This window comes from Lissotriton helveticus, chromosome 6 (assembly GCF_964261635.1).
Source record: "Lissotriton helveticus chromosome 6, aLisHel1.1, whole genome shotgun sequence".
Taxonomy (NCBI): Eukaryota; Metazoa; Chordata; class Amphibia; order Caudata; family Salamandridae; genus Lissotriton; species Lissotriton helveticus.
Genome location: NC_136067.1, coordinates 1,533,983,846 through 1,534,004,976, shown reverse-complemented (window position 1 = coordinate 1,534,004,976; position 21,131 = coordinate 1,533,983,846).

Genomic DNA, 21,131 nt, shown 5'->3' with positions numbered 1-21,131 from the left:
ATATATATTCACAGAAAAAACCATAGGTTATAGACCATATATAGTTAGGAATTAGCATTTACAAAACCTTGAAAATTCACTGAAAAAACCATAGGTTATAGACCATATATAGTTAGGAATTAGCATTTAAAAAACCTTATTTTACTCACACAAAACCATTGAAATTCCATATATAGTTAGTTGCACTAACTATATATCGCGCACCCGCAATCCACTGCTGATGATGTCACATATTACATCATTCATGACATGGTCAGTGACATCACTGATTACATCACTGATGACATCTCAAATGACATCACTGATGACATCACTGATGACATCTCAAATGACATCACTGATGACATCTCACTTGACATCAATGATCACATCACTGATGATATCATTCATGTCATAATACAATGCATCTCCTCACACTGTAATATAACCTCCGTTACACCCAGTGTTAAATAGAGAGTATCATTTTTGAAACCATTGACACACCAATACTAGTTACTACATACGCACTCACTGATTCCTATGTCTACACACACATTCACTCATACAATCATTCATACATACAATCACTCATCTTTACAACACTATCATATGCACTCATACACCTATACAGACACTCACACTCTGCCACTCATCCATGGAGTTACTCACACACCTAGTCAGTCCTGAAAAGAATCAATCACACTTCCATTTTCTCATCTATACAGTTAATCACAGAACACCTTACATTTTTGAAACATATACTAACACATAGTTACTCTCTTATAGAATCACTGATACAAGTACACATTGATCTGCACAGAGTCACACACCTCCCAGCCAGCCATACACACACTCAGTCTCCCATACAAATACTTGTGCAACCAATCAATAACCCATATAGCTACTTATATAGCTACTGATCAACACATGCAGCAGCTTGCACAACAACAGACATACTGATGCACACTTTCAGACAGTTTAGTCACTAACCCGTGCATTCAGTAAGACGCATTTAATCACTCACTCATACAGTCAATCACGCACCTACTAAAACCTTCATTCAGACACTTATACATCCACTCATTCTTCAATATGTAAGACATATTTTAACTTTACAGAAACATAGTCACTGGATGTTGTCATCAGTGATGTCATCAGTGATGTCATTTGAGATGTCATCAGTGATGTAATCAGTGATGTCACTGACCATGTCATGAATGATGTAATATGTGACATCATCAGCAGTGGATTGCGGGTGCGCGATATATAGTTAGTGCAACTAACTATATATGGAATTTCAATGGTTTTGTGTGAGTAAAATAAGGTTTTTTAAATGCTAATTCCTAACTATATATGGTCTATAACCTATGGTTTTTTCAGTGAATTTTCAAGGTTTTGTAAATGCTAATTCCTAACTATATATGGTCTATAACCTATGGTTTTTTCTGTGAATTTCATTGGTTTTTTAACAGCTAATATCTGTAGCTGTAAAATGTATTCTTCTTTAAATCCAAAAATATATTTTATATGTTTATGAATAATTTTTTTTTAAAATATTTTTTTTTCTTCGTTCCCGCTTCGCGAATCGGGAAGCTTCCCGTTAGCTGACCTTGATGCCGCGAAATAGACCGCGAGCCGGTAAACGTTTCTTTACCGCAAGTGCCGCGTTAGAAAACAACATCGTGACGCCTCCCGTCCGCATGACGTTTCACGTTGTCGCGTGATACGTCATATGACGTGCTACGTTAGCGAACTGGTACGCGAAGCGAGTCGCAAAGCGCAGGTTTCTAGAAGCAAACCGGGAGGCCCTGCAAAGCGCTTAACGTAAACACAGCAAGTCATGTGACTTGGTAATAACACTTTTCATTGGTTCATTTCACTTTTGGTTTCCTAATGATGTAAGACTAGGTCATATAATCTAAAATGAACACTTTTGATTGGTTGAGAACTCTTGTTTTTCCCAAATGATGAAAATCCCTCCTTCTTTCCTCACTCTGACTTTCATCATTGTGAGAGAAAGACCCTTTGTGATCACTGAGCAATGGCTTCTTTAGTAGCTTCAGCTGGTGCTTCCCCACCACCTCCACCACATCCAAGGAAGAGTGGACCACCTGCTCAAGTTGTAATTCAACAAGAAGAAGAAGAAGAGGAACAGGAGGACGAGCACGAAGAGAGGCAGTTTTTGCCTGAGCAGCCCAGGACGTCTCACCGGAAAGAAAACTTCATTTGGCAATTTTTTAAAATTCCCAAAGGTCAGAAAAAAGTAAATGCAAGATACGTAACTTGCCTTATATGTCAAGATAGACTGTCCAGAGGGACCGACAAAAAATACAGTTTCGGAAACTACACAATGCATCGCCATATGACTAGGTGGCATCCTAACAACTACAGTGCTGCACAGTTTCGGAACGACCTAGATAATCTCCCTATTATGGCCAGAAGATCTGTTGTACCGGAAGTAACGGGACCAGAGGGCAGGGAGATGGTGCCAAATATACAAATGAGATTTGGTGATGTAAAACACATCTGCGCATTTTGCGATGGATTCATTTCCTACGGAGAAAAAAGCATCACTCTGATCAACAGAGCTATTGACTATCATATGCAAGTTTGTCCGAAACGCCCAAAATAATAAATACTTCTTTTTTTTGTTTTGTTGCTCCTGTTGAGCCCTTTACAATGAATCGTTTTCATTGCCCCCTCCAAGAAAAACCCAAAAAAATATAAAACTGTTCCGAAAAATTCAAAAACAGTAAAAAAATGTTCAGAAAAATAAAAAAAAAAGTTCTTTTCAGAACTACCTCCCCGTTATTAAAAAATTGGTACAATATTTGGAACTGTGCCAACCTCTATTTCTCTTAGTTCGCTTCCCAGTTCGCTCGCGGGTACGCGAACCGGAAGCGACCCAAAAACAGTAAGTATAAGGGAAGGAAACAGACACTTATGTTAAAAGAAAGACAGCTATAAGGGAGTAAACTAGAGATACCATTACCCGTAATCCACTGCTGATGATGTCACATATTACATCATTCATGACATGCTCAGTGACATCATCAGCAGAGGATTGCGGGTTTTTTGGCAACATGCCTTATCCACGGTTTAATAACGCTGCCTTTTGCTTTATATAAGTTTTCAAATTGTATGAAATATATACCAATAGGTCGTTATGAACCTTTAGGTAGTGCTTTTCTTCATGAGGTCTGGTCGCTTCCATACACATACAGATGTTTCAAAGATGATCAAGAAGTTTATCTGAATGGAGAGGAATGCACTGAGACGCCAGATCATTCACTAATGTGTAGGCACATACATTTACACGGTTCATGCAACAAACACCGACCAAATATGGCTTGCGTGTTGCAAGGCACGCCAGTTCCTGCTATCATCCCCACGTTCAAGTTGTTGGAAAATGGTAGTTATTTGATGCTCAATAATGAAGATTGTTCTGAGTTAATTAAAAGTATTCCTTTTATCGTAACAGTAAGTGAACGGGTTATTTGCTGCAGAAATGTTCTATTTCCTCCCACACATGAACATAGGGAGTTTTCAATCTGGCCACAAATACCAACCTTGAGACACGTTTCAACGGCATGGCAAGAATAAGAGCTCTTTTGTCTCAGAGAGAGGTGGCCTTGAGTTCGGCCCGTGAAACTTTCGTACTTCACATAGCGAACACCCATACAGAGGTGCAAAACCTTTTTCAATTAACATTTGCCTTTCAATTTCAGCAACATGTTTCCGACTATCTTTAACGCATCCTCCACAAAGTCCCTGGTGCACTTTTTTAAAGTTGTTACCAGTGGTCTCGTGACTTCATTTGAGAAAATCTTTGGAGTCATCCCTGCTTCCTTTCATTGTATTTTCTGCACTCTGGTTCGTAGATTGGCATTTTTACTTGCATTACCAGCGGACGCTCTTGTGCTTTTTTACATTTTTAAATATGGATGTCCCTCCTATGCAACCTCCGACCCTGCAGCTGCTGACACTGTTCCGCAATCGCATGCTAGAATATTATGGCACAATGCCGTTGGCGATATTAAGCACGGCATATGGATTATCTTTTCGGTTCTCCTACTTCACCTGTGTCCAGCCTGTATTTCACTGCCTGACCTGTGATTTCGATTGGGCCATTGATTTGTGTCTCTGCGGACCGGTTTCTCCTGACGTCGACTTTAATCAGCTGATGACTCCTATCATTACTCACGAGTTGGTTTGTCCTGGCGAAAGGATTATGGCTGTGGCATTGATGCATGGACTACTTGGTCCCTGGAATTTACTGGCGGCAGCACAGTCTTTCTTGGAACAGAGCTTTCTTGAAAACCCACCGAGCTGTCCTCTGATGGTGATAGAGGATCCGGTGCTGGGAGAGCACGTATGTTCTTTTCCGCTTTTAAATTGGATGGCTGAACTGTTTTCGGATGAAGACGGTGACTTCCTATTGGAGGCTGTTGCAGCTTATTTTGCATACACAGTTATGTCATAGACCTTTTTCATGTTTGATATGCTGAGTACTAGCATTTCATTGACAATTCATTGACTTATTTGTCAAGTTTTTATTATTTACCTTGCCTATTGGCTTAAGACTCGATAAAGTACTTGGCTGTTTTATTTTTCTTTAGCATTAAATTTTCCTAGTTTTTAATGCTTTACCTTGCGGACCGTCCACATATAAACTTGCAATCTGCTCTCATGAGATGGCACTTCTATTATCTTATTCAGTTCGTTTCCGGATCATGAGGAGGTGTCATCTAGGTCCTGGATATCTTTACACCGTGTTAAGTTAGGATGGGCTCATTACCGGTTTAAACGCCATTTTTCCTTTTTTGCAACTTCTGCACACGACACTTAGTTGTTGCTTTAGCTTTCCACCTAGTAGTTCATCGTTGTTTACATGAGAATAATATGTTATTGGTCTACTATCTGCTTTACTTGTTAAACTATATCTGTACAGCGAGTGCTAAAGTTTCAAGAACAACACGATACAGAATTGTTATGAGGTCTGATCTCCACGACTTCATACTCATAACATAAGTGCAACTTCTGCCAATTCTGGGCATGAGGCGGGTTTTATATTGCTTTGCCGAACACACATACACAACAGTTGATGCGGTTCACATGAAGAGAGAGCTGGTGTATGCTGATGTGATTCCTTCAAATCTAAGACACTAAAGTATGGGCACGCCCTAAACCAACACAAAGAGACCTTCTTAGCAAATAATATAATATGTGTATTAGGGAGGGTGAGATATAAGCAGCCGCGGGCCGTGGAGGGAGTTACGGTGAAGCAGGGAGGCGGGGAGGGGGAGAAGCAGGGTGGAGCCCTCTCTACCTTGCCCCTCCCCCTCCCCGCCTCCCTGCCCCACCGTAACTCCCTCCACGGCCCGCGGCTGCTTATAAGTGTTGCTAACTCTTATTCATTTACAGCATGTTAACATACTGTCACCATTCGCTTTTTATGTACTAGTAACTATGCTGGTAATTTTGCTACTGATAATATGTGTACTTGTATTCTCCACCCTGCTTCTCCCCCTCCCCGCCTCCCTGCCTCACCGTAACTCCCTCCACGGCCCGCGGCTGCTTATAAGTGTTGCTAACTCTTATTCATTTACAGCATGTTAACATACTATCACCATTCACTTTTTATGTACTAGTAACTATGCTGGTAATTTTGCTACTGATAATATGTGTACTTTTATTATCTAAGGTACTACGCCTGAGAAGACGGCATTAGTAAATAAACATTTCAAATACACATCTGTTCTTCTTAACTCCATGTTCTGGTTTCTAAGAAATCTATAACGACCGACTGTTCATGAGTTCCACGTATCCTGAGGTACTATAAGTTCATATTCTGGATTGTCTAAACATTGAGAGTTTGTTATATCCAATGTGACACTGTACCTAGCTTGCTAAGGAGTTTTTGATTACTAACGTGAGTTTTGGGACACCCTAATTCGCCGAGGTTCCAATCCTCTGTCCACAGTTCTGTGTGAGAACAGAAACCCTGCGACAGGGGCACCCCCGACCCTTGCTGGAGCTTCATCACACTTGCGATACAACTCCAGCAATGCGCCACCTCTACGGCACAGATACATCACGCATCTGTGCTGTTTTTGCCCCATGATGCGCCGCATTGTAAATGCAGCACACCATAGGTGACGGAACAGCGGCACAGAATGACTAACACATCCCTGGTGATGCGCCAGTCATCATAAATGTATCCCTATGCTTCTTATCTTGTTAGAGATGAACCGCCATATGTATCATCAAAGTTTTTTGCATTTCCTAAATAGCGAACTTTAAGGAATAAATAGCGATTCTTTACCATTCCTAGTTTGCGATGAGCTATTTGCTAATTAGCCGAATGTAGCCCAATGAAGCCCAATGTAGCCCAAAGATGGCCGTCAGACACACAAAAAACAAATGTAGCCCAAATATCAGCCAGATGTAGCCCAACTATAGCCCAGTGACAGAATGACCAATCAGCTTCGCAAACCTCCGTTACGCGAAGCGGAGCGCTGTTACAGATATATATCTTTTTTTGAACGTTAATTTCTCAAAATCCACTGGAGCACATATATTGAGACCTAGCAAAGGCACATCGGGCTACCAGTCCCTAATATTTTGCCAAGTTTCGTGCAAATCCATTCAGCCGTTCAATTATTATTATTATTATTTTTTTTTGCCCCGCGGGGCCCTTTTAAAACCTCCACATCAAACCTAGGGGGTCAGCGAGGATCTACTATGCCCCCTTATAGTTATTTCCCCCTTTGTTTTGACCTCCTCTTGTCTCTCGATCCTACCGAGAGACAAGATGGCGGCCGCTACGGACTGTTTGGAATGTTGACAGACGCCGGAGAACCAATCAGCTTCGCTTCACAAAGCTCCGTTGCGCGAAAAGTCCGCGAACCAGTGCGCTGCCCAGTCCGCGCTTACAGATATATATCTTTTTTTAAACGTTAATTTCTCAAAATCCACTGGAGCACATATATTGAGACCTACAAAAGGCACATCGGGCTACCAGTCCCTACAATTTTGCCAAGTTTCGTGCAAATCCATTCAGCCGTTCGGGCTAAAAGTGAGGCCAACCGCCCTATGGAAAACTCAATGTTAAAAACACGTTTTGGGACCTCCCTTTTTTCTCGGCCCCCACTGGACGAATCCCCCCCAAATTTTCAAGGGCTGCTCAGAAACAAAATGTGCCATTTTCCTGAAAATTTCAGCCAATTCCGTCCACAAACGCCAAAGTTATTAGACATAGAATTTTCAAAAAACCCATAGAGAAAAAATCCTAACTATATATACCTACTGGCGACCGCCAGTAGGTAATATATATATATATATATATATATATATATATATATATATATATATATATATATATATATATATATCCATCAAACCAGGAAGCACAAATAAGGAAGACCGCAGTCAGCTTGACTTGAGCTTTATTCATAAAATCGAACACTTGCCAGGAGTCTTTAATCCTCAAAGCAGGCATCTTTATTAGTTTCATCGGCCAGACGCGTTTCTGGAATTCAGCATTCCTTCATCAGTGGCAGTGAGCAGAAGTAAAAGGAATCGCTTCTCAATTTAGGTACTTTGAACACACCTGCCCTCGTGGGCTTGGCACTCCCTGTGCCTTCTGGTGCTTGTAGTATTATAACCCCTAGTGGGGGCAATGTAACCTCTTTACCTTCAGCAAAAGTGTTCTTTTCCCAGTGGAATGATGCTCTGTGTCTGGGGCCCAGACCACCCCGTAGATAGTGCTCGATACCAAAATCAGCGCACATTGCGGTCCTGAATTGCAATGTGCAACGCCGTCTCTGATAGTTCAAGGCTTCTGACGAAGCCGTGTCAGACCCGCATGGTCGCGGTGAGTCTTCCTTGTAGACGTGCAAGCCCCAAAAATCCATCAAACCAGGAAGCACAAATAAGGAAGACCGCAGTCAGCTTGACTTGAGTTTTATTCATAAAATCGAACACTTGCCAGCAGTCTTTAATCCTCAAAGCAGGCATCTTTATTAGTTTCATCGGCCAGACGCGTTTCTGGAATTCAGCATTCCGTCATCAGTGGCAGTGAGCAGAAGGAAAAGGCATCGCTTCTCAATTTACGTACATTGAACACACCTGCCCTCGTGGGCGTGGCACTCCATGTGCCTTCTGGTGCATGTAGTATTATAACCCCTAGTGGGGGCGATGTAACCTCTTTCCCTTCAGCAAAAGTGTTCTTTTCCCAGTGGAATGATGCTCTGTGTCTGAGGCCCAGACCACCCCGTATATAGTGCTCGATACCAAACTCAGCGCACATTGCGGTCCTGAATTGCAATGTGCGTCGCTGTCTCTGATAGTTCAAGGCTTCCGACAAAGTTGTGTCAGACCCGCATGGTCGCGGTGAGTCTTCCTTGTCAGGTGTGCAAGTCCCAAAAATCCATCAAACCAGGAAGCACAAATAAGGAAGACTGCAGTCAGCGTGATTTGAGTTTTTTTCACAAAATCGAACACTTACCAGCAGTCTTTAATCCTAAAAGCAGGCATCTTTATTAGTTTCATCGGCCAGACGCGTTTCTGGAATTCAGCATTCCTTCATCAGTGGAAGTGAGCAGAAGGAAAAGGCATCGCTTCTCAATTTAGGTACTTTGAACACACCTGCCCTCGTGGGCGTGGCACTCCCTGTGCCTTCTGGTGCTTGTAGTATTATAACCCCTAGTGGGGGCAATGTAACCTCTTTACCTTCAGCAAAAGTGTTCTTTTCCCAGTGGAATGATGCTCTGCGTCTGGGGCCCAGACCACCCCGTAGATAGTGCTCGATACCAAAATCCGCGCACATTGCGGTCCTGAATTGCAATGTGCGTCGCTGTCTCTGGTAGTTCAAGACTTCCGACGAAGCCGTGTCAGACCTGCATGGTCGCGGTGAGTCTTCCTTGTCAGGCGTGCAAGCCCCAAAAATCCATCAAACCAGGAAGCACAAATAAGGAAGACCGCAGTCAGCTTGACTTGAGTTTTATTCATAAAATCGAACACTTGCCAGCAGTCTTTAATCCTCAAAGCAGGCATCTTTATTAGTTTCATCGGCCAGACACGTTCCTGGAATTCAGCATTCCTTCATCAGTCGCAGTGAGCAATAGGAAAAGGCATCGCTTCTCAATTTACGTACATTGAACACACCTGCCCTCGTGGGCGTGGCACTCCATGTGCCTTCTGGTGCTTGCAGTATTATAACCCCTAGTGGGGGCGATGTAACCTCTTTCCCTTCAGCAAAAGTGTTCTTTTCCCAGTGGAATGATGCTCTGTGTCTGGGGCCCAGACCACCCCGTATATAGTGCTCAATACCAAACTCAGCCCACATTGCGGTCCTGAATTGCAATGTGCGTCGCTGTCTCTGATAGTTCAAGGCTTCCGACGAAGCCGTGTCAGACCCGCATGGTCGCGGTGAGGCTTCCTTGTCAGGCGTGCAAGCCCCAAAAATCCATCAAACCAGGAAGCACAAATAAGGAAGACCGCAGTCAGCTTGACTTGAGTTTTGTTCATAAAATCGAACACTTGCCAGCAGTCTTTAATCCTCAAAGCAGGCATCTTTATTAGTTTCATCGGCCAGACGCGTTTCTGGAACTCAGCATTCCTTCATCAGTGGCAATGAGCAGAAGGAAAAGGCATCGCTTCTCAATTTACGTACAGTGAACACACCTGCCCTCGTGGGCATGGCACTCCCTGTGCCTTCTGGTGCTTGTAGTATTATAACCCCTAGTGGGGACGATGTAACCTCTTTCCCTTCAGCAAAAGTGTTCTTTTCCCATTGGAATGATGCTCTGTGTCTGGGGCCCAGACCACCCCGTATATTGTGCTCGATACATAACTCAGCGCACATTGCGGTCCTGAATTGCAATGTGCGTCGCTGTCTCTGATAGTTCAAGGCTTCCGACGAAGCAGTGTCAGACCCGCATGGTTGCGGTGAGTCTTCCTTGTCAGGCGTGCAAGCCCCAAAAATCCATCAAACCAGGAAGCACAAATAAGGAAGACCGCAGTCAGCTTGATTTGAGTTTTATTCATAAAATCGAGCACTTGCCAGCAGTCTTTAATCCTCAAAGCAGGCATCTTTATTAGTTTCATCGGCCAGACGCGTTTCTGGAATTCAGCATAACTTCATCAGTGGCAGTGAGCAGAAGGAAAAGGCATTGCTTCTCAATTTACGTACATTGAACACACCTGCCCTCTATATATATATATTACCTACTGACGGTCGCCAGTAGGTAGTTATAGTTAGGACCTACTTTCAATAGGAAATCCACAACATTCTATTTGGAATAACTTTGGCGCTGGTGGACGAATGTTCGCGAATTTCTCCAAGAAAATGGCCTGCTCCGCTCCGCTCCTTCCCTGAAAGTTTGGGGGTGATTTGTCAAGTGGGGGCCGAGTAAAAAGGGGGTCCCAAAACGTGTTTTCCCAATGCAATTTTCCATAGGGACCTTTAGCCAGGGCTACAGCCCGAACGGCAGAACGGAATTACACCAAATTTGGCAGAGAGGTAGAATTCGGTTCGCAGATTGTGCTTTTTGTTAAATGGTGTAACTCCGTCTAGTAGTTCCTGAGAAAATCAAAAGTAAAATCATAGTGATATCTATAGACGAAGTACTACATGCGTACGGAAATCCATACAATTATGAGCACGAGCTGCCTGCTGATTGGCTGTCAACTGTCTGTCAACACTCCAAACCAGGAAGTGTTGGCAGCCATCTTGTGCCTCGGTAGAACCGAGTTACAAGAAAACAGGGAAACAAAGGTGAAAACGAAGAAAAGGGGGCAGGGTAGAAACACCCTGATCCCCTAGGCCTGCTCAGAGGGTCCCACAAGGACCCCCAAGTGCAAATTCGCGGGATACACGTATGGTACGCGTACACTGCCCCCAAAAAAACTTAAGCCACCACTCTGCAAACGCGCCCCCCTGGTGTGTTTGCAGAGGGGGAACTAGTTCCCCTTGAATACTTGGGGTCCCTGGGGGCCCAGTAGCCCACCAACAACCTCCAGTATGTGCCAGGGGGCTTCCTTGCAGAGATGTGCAAAGAGGTCACGCCCCTTTTTACACCTCTCTGCAACCCAGCCCCCAGGCTCATACTGGAGGTTCCTGGTGGGCTAGTTGGACCCCAGGGACCCCCAGTATTCAATGGAGAATTAGTTCCCCCTCTACAAACGCACCAGGAGGCTGCCTTGCTGAGACATGTAAAGAGGCCACGCCCCTTTTTACACCTCTCTGCAAGGCAGCCCCCTGGCGCATACTGGAGGTTCCTGACCCCCTAGGCCTGCTAAGGGGTTCCCACAAGGACCCCCAAGGCCCAAAAAGATATATATATTTTAAATCCAGGGATACGCGCAGGGTACGCGTACCCTGACGATCCCCCCCAAAAAATTAAGGCACCACTCAGCAAATGCTCCCCTGGCGCGTTTGCAGAGGGGGAAATAATTCCCCTTGAATACTGAGGGTACCTGGAGGCCAAGTAGCCCACCAGGAACCCCCAGTATGCACTAGGGGGATGCCTTGCAGAGATGTGGACACTATGGAAGTGCCTTCCCAGTGTGTTTCTGCGGTTGGAGTGTATGCCATTTATTGCAGTTCTATCCTTGTACCTGTGTTGGTTCTCTTTTGTAACATGCACACGCCACTTTTCTCTTGTAACACACTGTTTGCTACCTCTCACATTTTGTTTGTTTTTGATACTTGCACAAGTGCCACCATTGCCTACGTAACGTGTGTTCTTGTGCCTCTGTGTCTAGCATATATTGCACTATATTACCTCTAATTGTACTTTGTTTTCTCTTGTAACCTGCACACTTGTCACTCTTTCCTCCTGTAATGCACTGTTTACTACCTCATGTATTTTGTTTTTGCTCACAATTGTCACTTTTACCACATGTAACTTATCGTCTGCTTTTGTAATTTGTTCACTTGTAATTTTCTGTTCCTATTGTGAAGCGCTCTGACGCCTTCGGGTAAAGTCCGCGCTCTATAAAAACGCATAAATAAAATAAATAAATAAATAAAAATGTGTAAAGAGGCCATGCCCCTTTTTACACCTCTCTGCAACGCATCCCCCTGGTGCATACTGGAGGTTCCTGGTGGGCTAGTTGGCCTCCAGGGACCCCCAGTATTCAAGGGGAATTAGTTCCTCATCTGCAAACGTGCCAGGGGGCGCGTTTGCAGAGTGGTGCAAGCTGTTACCTCAATCCCTGCCCCCTCCCTGCAACACTCTCCAAACGCACCAGGGGGCATGTTTGCAGAGGGGGAAGTAATTTCCCTTGAATACTGGTGGTCCCTGGGGGCCAACTAGCTCACCAGGTACCTCCAGTAAGTGCCACGGAGCTGCTTTGCAGAGTGTTGTAAAAAGGGGCGTGGCCTCATTACACCTCTCTGCAATGCAGCTCCCTGGAACATACTGGAGGTTCCTGGTGGGCTAGTTGGCCCAAAGGGACCCCCAATATGCAAGGGGAATTAGTTCCCCCTCTGTAAACATGCCAGGGGGCTGCGTTGCAGAGAGGTGTAAAAAGGAGCGTGGCCTCAGAACACCTCTCTGCAACGCAGCCCCCTGGCGCATACTAGACGTTCCTGCTGGGCTAGTTGGCCCCCAGGGACCACCAGTATGCAAGGTGAATTATTTCCCCCTCTGCAAACGCACCAGGGGGCTGCCTTGAACAGAGGTGTAAAAAGGGGCGGGGCCTCATTACACCTCTCTGCAACGCAGCCCCCTGGCGCATACTGGAGGTTACTGGTGGGCTACTTGGCCCCCAGGGACCCCCAGTATTCAAGGGGAATTATTTCCCCCTCTGCAAACGTGCCAGGGGGTGCATTTGCAGAGTAGTGCCTTAATTTTTTTGGGGGGATCGGCAGGGTACGCGTACCCTGCGCATATCCCGGGTCCCAAAACGTGTTTTCTCCATGTTAATTTCCATTGGAAACTTTAGACAAGGCTACAGGTCGAACGGGTGAACGGAATTACCCCACATTTGGCATGGAGAAGGGCCTTGGTCTAGAAAGCACGCTTCTGTTTATTTGGTGTAAATCTGTTCAGTAGTTTTTGAGAAATATCAAAATTTACAGATATCGATATTTGGGAATTTTGCCATCTGTTGAAACAAGTAAGGGGAAAAAAGGCCGAAAAGAGGAGGATAGGAGCAATGTAACCTCTGTGGGGGAGTGTGAAGTGAAATAGTCACTTCTACCGGTCTGAAAGTGCTGTGTTGCTCAGAGTGACATGGTGCTGAGATGAGATGCTGCTACACTCGGGTATGAAACCAAGAGCCTAAACCGTGAGCTAATTGCTGTGAAAGTGATGTGCTCTGGTCTTTGTAGCATATGTGTGCAAGTAGTGGCAGTAGGCGTTTATACCATACAGGGAGTGGGAAGCAAACTACTGACCCCTACTGTGTGTTTATACTATACCAGAAGTGGGAAGTGAAGTACTCACGCCTACCGGTGTGAAGACTCGGGGATCAAACCGAGCTGATTGCAGTAGAGTGATGGGCTCTGGGCGCTGTAGCATATTGCCCGCTGTAGTAGAACTGTGTAAGTAGTGTTAGTATGCGTTTATACTATACAGGGAGTGGGAAGCGAACTACTTAACCCTACTGGTCTGAAGACTCGGGATTAAACCGTGAGCCTAAATCGTGAACTCATTGCTGTAAAGTGATGTGCTCTGGGCGCTGTAGCATATCTGTGGAAGTAGTGTTAGTTTGCGTTTATACAATACAGGGAGTGGGAGGCTAACTACTCACCCCTACCTGTCTCAAGACTCGTGGATGAAACCATGAGCTCATTGTTGTAAAGTCATCTGCTCTGTATAGTATTCCAATGTAAGTCATAGTAGAATGTTAGTATGTAATGGTAGTAGAATGTAAGTATGTAATGTTAGAATGTAGGGTTGTAATAAGGGGAATCTTGGGGAGTTTGAACACGGTGTGGGAGAAGACAGTGGCCTTGCTGTCTGCTCCTGTTGGTGGCTGTTTAAGCTGCCTTGTTTTCCTGCAGTAAATCTACTTATTGGATCCATTGCTGTCTGCTTCTTCGCTACATGCATTTGGCGACGAGCGGGAGAAGGTAAAAAGAAGGCAGCACTCACCAATATTTCGAGCTTGCTTACTTCCTGCTGAAGATTTATTTTATTCGTGAAGCTGTTTCTACTCATCCTAGGGTCGTCGGCTCATTGAACTATGTCATCAAACCTCTGGTAGGATTGATATTTGTAGATTTTGGGCTTCCTTTGTCTCTTCACTACACTCTGGTTGCTGTACTACATGTGTGCAGGTAGTGTTAGTATGCATTTATACTAATTCTGTAGTTATGCAGTAACCAATGCATCATGGCCCTAGGGAGCGCCACCTCCTAGGTGCAGCTCATATGATGTCCCGGGGTGTGCATCTGCAGGACATTTATGTTTGCTATTACAGGGCGGGTGCATGGCCTCCACCTTGTGATAGCAAATCCTTGTTTGCCTCGTTGAAGCGAGAGGAGGAAAACCTTGTATCGCTTCAATAAAGCAGATCCAGATGGGAAAAAAGGGAAAAAAATTAAGTGGGGTCTCACCCGTTCATTTAAATGAGCCCCCTGGTGGGTAATGTTCCGGGGCCAATCCTATTATTATATTGCGGGGTCTCTGCAGCACTGGGGACCTTAATCTCACTTGTAAATTAGGCGCAAAAGGGCACAGAGACGTTTCGCGGCTTAGGGGATCGCCACCTCCCCGGGTATTGTTTACTAATTGTTCGGGGGGCTTCGAGGCCAACTCAAGTCCAGGTATCGCCACCCTCTGGTGCTTTACTTAAATATGCAGGCTGGGCCTCGCCAGACCCTGAAGCCTTGGTGGCCCTAGGTAGTGCCTTATTGGTTTTGTAATCACATGGGCAGTACTCATGGTGTTATAAAGTGATACACCCATAGAACCCTTGCAGTTGTAGAATTACCCAGGCTTCATTTATGTAATAGTCTGTTAGTTTATATTTGGTAGGTGCACCACAAAATTACAAATGTTTTCCCTCATAACCTCCTATAAACTACCGATTTTCACAATAAACTACAGGCAAGGGTTGTCAGAAAAAGAAGACCCATACACTCTCTTATTTATTGGTAAAAAAATAACCTATATTAAAACAAAACACATAAATGGAAATGCAACTTTATTCAAACAAACAACAGTATGACATAAAATAAGTGGGTGGGAACAAGAGAAAAAGAAAGGTAGTCAGAACGAAAGGAAGATCGTGAGAATGGGACAGAGAGGCAGTGGGTGAAAGGGAGAAGAGGAGGAAGAGTCAAAAGAACAGAGGCAGGAGGAGACAGAGCGTCGGCTTACTGCACCCAGCCCTCACTGTTCACCTCCCGTCACCCATGTGTCTGGGACACTGGGGTCCGCGTGAAAGACTGTGGTCCAGCAAGTCCTTAAAATGAAACATATGACCGAGGTCAGAGATTTCATTAACATCGCTTGCCTGCACCTGTGCACCTAGGCTGCTGCACCCCAGCCCCTTACCCCGCACTGTGCTCAATTGCAGCTCCTGCGCACCGAGGCTTCACTGCTCACCTGCCACAACCGGTGTGTCCAACGATGTGCCGGTGCGAGCTCCGACTCCAGGGTGCCTCTCTCAGGGTGGCACAGCAGGTCTCCGGTCAGGGACGGTGTCTTGATACCACGTTGGAAGGCGTGAGAATGCCCAGGACATGGTCACGGGGTGCGCACCCGCTCCACCCATTTTGGCGCAACCAACTCAGTGTCTGAAAAGGGAGAAATAATATAATGCTGGAAATGTCTTGAGGTAAATGAAGGTTTATTTCAAGCTTAATAGAGAACACCAGTTGAGTGCATCCTTCCTTTTTGAAGTACGATCTACCAACTGTTAGTGGTAATCATGGTTCAAAGAGGAGTTTGAGTGCATGAGAATACACAAGGTCAAATAATAATATGTTATGCCAACGTTCACATGCAAAGGAACAGAGTGCATGCTAGAAGCATAATGTGTGCGTGTAATGCAGTGGCGCAGACCTGTGTGCATGTACATTTAGCAATTAGCTCACTACAGTGTTCCAAAAGCCAACGCCATGGGTCTGTAGGGCAGCGCTGCCTGCTGGCTGAGGCCTACAGTACTGTGCAGCAGGTCCTTAAAAAGAGACAGATATGTGACTGAATGATGTCAGAGATAATATCATTATGCACGGCAACATCGCTTGTTCGCACCTGCACACCCAGGCTAATGCACCCCACCCCTCTCACAGCACCGCGCTCAATTGCAGCCCCTGTGCACCCAGGCCCCAATGCTCACTTGCTGTCATTGTTGTGTGTCCAAACACAACGGGCAGCAGTGTTCACAATTCACATCCAGTGTTGATTGCCAGAATGGTGTACACCTCATGGATCCCTTTTGTTTATTGCGCATTGGATATGCGAGGTGGATGCGGCCATATCACCTGAGGCAGTGTGGAAGAACTGGGAAATGTAGCATCGCTGTTATCCTATTTATACGTATGCAAAGTGGGGTGGGCTTGCATATGCCAGGCCAGCGTAGGGGTGTGTTGTTCAGTCCCTGCCTGGCCAGGAAGTGTACTTATGTGTGTGTCCCTGTTGCAGTTTTGACGTCGCAGAATGCGCAATTTACATTAATGTAGCATGTACCAGGAGGGCAGCAACTATAGCTAATGAGATGCTGTTCACAAACATTGAATGGCTAACATCACATGTCATTGTCAAACTTGTGGATATGCGCAGACACGCATGTCAATGGTGTGCGGTATTATTGAAAGTGTTGCTATCGCGAAGCGCACACATGTGAATGTGCTCGATGGAGGGAGGATCAGCAGTGAGGCTACGTCATACACTGTGATAAAGCTCATTACAGTCAAGCACTGCATGTCAAACGTGAATCTGAAAGTCTCACATATTGCACACTACTATGCTGGTAAAGCCTGACAACAGAGTATACTGCAACACAAATCTATACATTACTCTTTACAGTTTGTCGCATGTGATCTAGGATGTGCACTGTGCCCTTGGCTGATGCTACTCCTTCGAGCCACCAATACCCAGGCCGAAAGGCAGCACAATAATGCGCACACACACACACACCAGGGGCATCATGTAAAACGCTTTTTTTTTATGTAACGTTTCAGATGCATGGCCATCACATGTGGAAGGCTAATCTATAGACCATGAACATTGATCAAGATGATCGTTGCATGTTGTGTGTAGTATAAGATATGTGTACACATCAAGAAACTTTTCAAAAAAGCTCTCTAAGCATAAGACGTGTCTCTCATCAAACGCTGTAGAGAGAATGACTAAAATGGGTGAGGTCCTCCACTTGTTACAATGGGAAATGTTATAAACCAATCAAATGCTTTCTTTAAGGTCACATGGCAATCGCGCATCGAGCGCGCAAGGAGGTCGCACCCGACACGATTTTGAGAAAATATATTTATCATAATATAAGTTTATGACAGTTAGAAATACATGAAATATTTTTGATTATCGCTTGCTCTCACATACACTTTAAACTTATTTAGACATAGTTTTGAGACATAAAAAACAATTGAGGGAGGCGCGTACCCGGCGCGACACCATACGTCTATGACATACGTCTGACGTAACACAGGGCCTAGAAGCATGCACTCGTCGAATATTCAACTCACAGCGGGCGCGACCCCATATGTACATGACGTAACTGCGTACCCGTTGCATACCAAAGTAGACCCCTACGCCTTTTTATTTGTATATATTGCATATAGGAAAAATTGTTAGACATCCAAGGAATTTATAAGAGAAAAACTTTATTTACATTTCTATTACAGGTTTCCTTTGGCCTATAGTCCTGATGAGGCACAAATTAACTGGGCTGAAACGCGTCGACCATATATAAAAAAGAAGCCCTTTGTTATTTGAATTCATTGCACAAAAAGATATTGTGGTAACACCGGCGTATAGTTGAATAGGGCGGAATGGTATATGCCCTAAAGGTGTTCACATAAGGGTTATCTTAAATGTGAACTGCGAAGTGTATATTGTTTTGTTCTCTAAAAATGTAATGCGCAGCACCATTAGTATTCTGGCTTCAAGGATTCTGTGTTGTTTTTTGACATATAATTGTACAGTCGTATAATGTGTATATGTGTATATATATTTTTGTATGTTATTGTATATAAATGTGTAGTGTGTATACGATGAAAAAATAAGAGAAAAAATATATATAAAGAATTGGATGTACAATGATTGACATGGGATCCACAATTTGGTGTGAGTGTGTTCTTTAAATAAGATAATTGGTTCCTTTGAGAATGATTTCTCACCAGTGGATTAACTAAAGTTTCCACTGAGTTTATTGAGAAAGTTTCCTTTATCCATTCCACTGCATTATTTTTGTTTGTACTGGTTTCTTTCGCCCAGATGCAGTTGGAGTATTAGGGCTAACCCCCCCATTTTTGACAAATGTTTGATTGCACTTTTTTAAGTGTGTGGGTAATTCAAAAATTGTTGTAAGAAATTGAAAGTGAAGATTAAAAGATAACACAAAACACACCACGTTAGGTTGTGTGTCCGTATGTTGTAGTAGTAGGGATTGCCTACATACTGTCATCTAGATCGAGGAAATCTAGGAAAAGACTCTAAAGAGGTGACGATAAATGACCAAAAACATATCCAAGGAAAATTCAACAATTGCAATACTAAGAACGTTGTTTATTGTGTCACGTGTCCATGTAATAAACACTATATTGGACAAACGGCACAATCAATTGAAAACCGCATTCTACAGCACAAATCCTGCATCAAATGTAAAATCATTGGAGCGCCATTCGTAGAACACTACCTCAGTCATGGCCACAGTGAGACAGATAGGAATTGGACAGTATTGTTGGCAGTGCAAAATAGTTCCCAAGAAAATATACAGACTAAACTGAACAGATTGGAAGCTAGACTCATTGAGAAATATAAAACGTCCGTTACTGGACTCAATGATCGAGATGAAAATTGGGCCTTAATACAATAGTGAATGTTTCCTACTCTAAGTTAAAGAATCAGAGAGAGATACATTTAGCGATATGTTTTAACATTCTAGAAACAGGTTGGAGTGTCTTTGCCTACACTAAGTAGGTTTAAACTAACTTTTCTTTGATTGAATAGTGTATTCAATATTCCATTGTTGGGTTGTTCTCTCTATGATGTATTTCACATGATGTACATACATTATGCTTACTTGACAGGCATGTCGCTTTTCCTCCGCGAGATGTCTTGATAATTTGGTGGTATTTCTTTGTTAAGAAATATTTCTTCATAATTCTGTTAACTGTTACTTAATCTGAAATTACATTGATGCAGTAATTAAGATTGTGAGGGATAACAGAGAACGATCACAAGGAGTGGTGTTTTGGGTATTCTTTTCTGGTGATGGTTACTTTCTCTTTGATTACTTTTATATCCTTGATTTGAAATAAGTTTCATTAGTTTTTTGCTATTATTTGGCACTAGAATATTCAATAGGAAGTACATAGTTATTTTGTCCTTCCGCTCCGTAATAATGGAAGAGCTACTCATTTACAAGATGAGGACAGTAGTTCTCGCAGTCTGCCTTCAGTATCTATAGTTTTGATGGCCGAAATAAATTGTTTAGTCCATCCTTAGTGTTTACCGCAAGGATATGTTCCTTGCTCCATAACACCCAGAACTACCGATACGACGTGAGTTTCCAAGAGTGAGAAAAGGATCTTGTCCAATCAAGAATTAACTTAGAGGTAAGCGGTGGCATGCATCGTTGTGGAAATTAGAAGTGCAATACGGTTCAGACGCTTTTGTTAGACTCGAGTACTGAGGCAGGGCTTTATACTTTTTAGACCTACTCGACCGGAGATCGTTCCAGTGCCCCACGGCCCAGCATTCCTGCCCCACCCTAATGTAAGTGTCTTAGATTAGTCTTCCTATGCATCCAACAGCCCACTAGTTGTGATTTAGATGCTTTATTGAATTCAGTGAGGCGCAGACGCGTAAGTGTACGTGTCTACGATAGCCAGTAGTGTCGATGTTTTTTGTATAAGATGAATAAAGACATTAGTGTTGAGTGGTTAGTTGAATACAATTTACTATTTGAGATTTATAGGCCATTCGATTGTCTTTGTGTAGATACGGGGGCTTGGTGCATCTCCCAGCTCAGTGAAACCAGTCTGATTGAGACCTGAGGTCCCGAGCCGAGTGCCGAGATATACATTTGTTAGGCAAGGTAGAGTTTGGACAATTAGATCAGGCCCCGTTATGCTTTTAAGATACTAATTGTGACACAGCTGCATGCAGGGAATTATACTCCTTCGGCACAATCACGCATGCTTTTGCCTCTGCAGTTATTGTTATTTAGTTGCTGAGATTTCAATTATTCTTTGGCACAATGAGAACTGTTGACTACGTTTTTCTAGTGCACACAGTTATTATGCATGTGAGCCGTTTACTGTCATCCCTTATCTTTCTTTTATTTTTATTTTTATCTTTATTTTAAACAAAAAACTTGTTTACTTTTTTATAAAAATCACAGTGCCAGCATGCTTAGCTCTCTGTAATTCCACAGTAGATCATACCCCCTATGATGACATATAGGCACATTGGTTAGATGGGCAACCCCTACGCCTTTTTATTTGTATATATTGTATATAGGAAAAATTGTTAGACATCCAAGGAATTTATAAGAAAAATGTTTATTTACATTTCTATTACAGGTTTCCTTTGGCCTATAGTCCTGATGAGGCCCAAATTAACTGGGCTGAAACACATTGACCATATTTAAAAAAGAAGCCCTTTGTTATTTTAATTCATTGCACAAAAAGAAATTGTGGTAACACCGGTGCATAGTTGAATAGGGCGGAATGGTATATGCCCTAAAGGTGTTCACATAAGGGTTATCTTAAATGTGAACTGCGAATTGTATATTGTTTTGTTCTCTAAAAATGTATTTCGCAGCACCATTAGTATTCTGGCTTCAAGGATTCTGTGTTGTCTTTTGACATATAATTGTACAGTCATGTAATGTGTATATGTGTATATATATTTGTGTATGTTATTGTATATAAATGTGTAGTGTGTATACAATTAAAAAATAAGAGAAAAATATATATAAAGAATTGGATGTACAATGATTGACAT